The sequence below is a fragment of the Apaloderma vittatum genome, unplaced genomic scaffold (genome assembly GCF_000703405.1).
Source record: "Apaloderma vittatum isolate BGI_N311 unplaced genomic scaffold, ASM70340v1 scaffold13534, whole genome shotgun sequence".
In the NCBI taxonomy this organism is placed as follows: Eukaryota; Metazoa; Chordata; class Aves; order Trogoniformes; family Trogonidae; genus Apaloderma; species Apaloderma vittatum.
In genome coordinates, this window is record NW_009713322.1 from 38,065 (window position 1) to 41,304 (window position 3,240).

Consider the following 3,240-nt stretch of genomic DNA (forward strand, 5'->3'; position numbering starts at 1 on the left):
TAAAGGAAGAAGGTGAGATGTGAACTTGAAAGTAGGAACAAAATGTAATTTGGCTGCTCTGTGACTCTGTGTTCCCCAATCCTACGTGTCATGCTGTGAATGATTAAAGTCACAGGGCTTGGTTTGTGATAGTTCTGCTTACTAGGGGGAACCTGAAAGACTCAGATTCCACATCAGTTCAGGGAAGGTCCTTAAAATGCAGGGACATTTCTGTGGGCTCTGTATAAATACAGAACCATGTGTTTACTAAGTGATTTTCAAATGTCTGTGTTATTTTCATCTCTCTTAAGTTGTTAACGATGTGGAACAAGATAGAGAGTAATTCATTTGAGTTCCTTTACATTTTCAAGAAAACTAGAACATTTTTCTGCACCTTAGCAGAATTTCTTGGAACCTCATTAGAAGACGACTTGGCAGATCTGTTCCCCAGAACTAACCAAAGCTGTTGTGTTTCTGTGGTCTTTATTCTGTGTTTTGTGTCCTCTCTTTTAGGTGACTGGTGCTTCTCTTGGGGATGGAATGAACACGGGATGTGTGGCGATGGCACAGAAGAAAATGTTTACGTCCCGAAGCCAGTCAAAGCTCTTGGTTCCGCAGAACAGATGTTGGTTGGCTGTGGGGCAGGACACTCCATGGCTCTTTGTCAAACTCCATGTTAGGCTCGGCACATGTGAAACCATAGCATCGTGGATGGGGATGGTCATCTTTGGAAACGCTCCAAGAGGACTGCCTATGAGTAACACAGTAGTTGGAAAATGCGGAAGACTTTTTTTCTGAGACTAAATGGAAGGAATTTGCAGAGAAAACTATAATATTTGGGAAATTGTTTTGTTGGTCCCTTTCACAGGAGATGACATTCTTACCCAGAGAGAAGGACAAACGTTTTGCCTTGATGCAGTGCTGTTGAAGAAAGGCTGACTTTTTCTTGTTCTGAGAGTTCTTTAAGGAAGAAACAGACTGCTTAATTGCTTATCATTGGTGTATAAATTCAATCTGAGGAAATGGTCTGAGAAGGTGGAGACCCCTCTGGTCTTCTATTATTTATCTTTTCATCATGATGAGCATGTGTTGTGGCTGCCAGATTCCACTGGAGTTGTGAGCTCCCAGCATCTCAGAAAATCCAGTTTGCTTCACAGAGAAATGCCAGTGAACATAAATAGATGCATAGACACATTTAAAACAGAAGATTAGGATGAAGGAAACAAAGGAGATACAATTTAGAAAGCTGGCAAAAGGGGGAAATGGCCCTTCTGAACTAGCTGCCTTGATTAAATTGTGAAAGGAGCAATATTTCTGAGGTTAGTTCTCACATCTGTTTTGCAGCTCAGCTGACTTACTGTTCAGAGCATGCCCACAGTACTTGTTCCAGGTGAGTGCTTGGCAGAGAATTTAGGCCAAAACACTTGTTTTGGTAGGAGGAATGAAAAAGTGTAAATTATCCTCAGATATTATTAGTTGTCTCTGCTGAGCAGAATTTTGGAAGCTATTTATAAAACTGTTTTTCACACAAATAGGGTGGATGCCATTAAACTGGATGTTTTTACCACCCACAATAGTTGCATTTGCTGTGGTATTTGATGTATTTCAAGTTCTAAATGTAGAGAATACTACTGTGTGGTAAATGCACCTTTTAATGAGACCTACTGTTGCTGAACAGGGGTTTAATTTTTAAAGCAGGCTTGCTGGGGAAGAAGTCTTACACAATTACAGAAGGGCTCTTAGGAAGTAGGACAGGAAGACTTTCTAATGATACATCAGCTTACACATGAAGGAGAAGGAATTAAGGTGGTAATGTGGGCTGTCGTGGGGTTTTCCCTTCTTGGTTTTACAGCAGTTATAGTTCATGGCCTAATTTTCCAAGGCACTTTGGATTTTTGTTCAGTGGATAGAGAAACCTGAACTGACTATGAAGCTCACTATAACAATAATATTACAAATACTGAAACAATCTGTAGGAATAATCAAATGTATCCTCTGCAAAAAGTGCAGAATTGAGGCTTCTACTATAAAGTGTTTTTTTTAATCCATGTGTTGCTTGTGGTTCTCCATGGCAATATACTGACCTCTTGCACGTTTTATGTATCTAACTTGCTATTTATTCACTTTCCTCAATGCCATTTTCTAGATACTATAGCCTTTCTATTATATGCACTGAACAGTCTCTCATACTTGTTTCTGGTCTATCTGTCTGAGATTTCTACCTTTGTCTTCCTCAAAAATCTGTACTGAATAAACATGTTACCTTATTTCAGTAATCCTACCCTCTACATAATTCTGTTACTTGATAAATCACATGTGTGCCCTGTAATGTAGGGGTTTTACTGTACTGAGCATATATTGACTATATGCTGTTGCTGTAGTTGATTTCAGAGGAATCCAACAAATTATCTAGCAAATAAGTGTGACTTGATTATTTGAAATGTTCACTCTTTCACATCTGTAACACAATCACCCATTTGGAAATGCAAAGAATGTCTTGGGGGGATAAGGAGGAAAGAAAGGAGTACTTTGGTTTGTTTCTGGCCCTGATCTTGTGTTTCATATCTGCATCTGATCTTCGTCTTTGAAAGGGAGAGAAGTGCATTTTCTCTCCTTTGTCTTGTCTATATAGATTGAAAATTTCGGAAGTAATACCTTGTCTTGAGAGCTTGACGTACTAAATGCTTTGTCCTTCTAGATGTTGCTCTAGTTTGAAGAGTGAGTAATAATTCATTGTAGATGGTACATGGTTGAATGTCAAAAAGTTGTTGTTGCTCAATCACTCAGAAATTAATGCTCTATTTTGTATGTCATTATGCATTGTTTGCAGAATGAAATATTATACAAAATCAGCTAAGGCTTTCTGCTGTAAGGAAGGGAGCACACGGTGAAAAGTTCCTAATCAAGAGTGGAAACTCTCTTCCTCGCTGGTGTCCAGAACTTTAGTGGCTGTTGCTTCTTGATGTGACGGAGCAGGTCAGGCTCTGCGAGGCGCGGTGCAGAGCCAGTGTGCCGTGGCAGTGCTTCTGCAGCGCATGCAAAGAGAGATTCTTTATGCAGATCTTCAGGGCTAGACAAAGCCCTTTACATAAGCATTCTGTGATCACATTCAGATGCAAGTAAACTGACAAGGTTTGTAATATGTATATAAAACACTGGAACAAGGTAAGCAAGTGTCTGTGCAGCTGCTCTCCCCTCCCATTTTCTGTAAATAAGAAAATCTACAAGTGCAGTGACTTTCACAGAGTGGAAAGAGGGTGC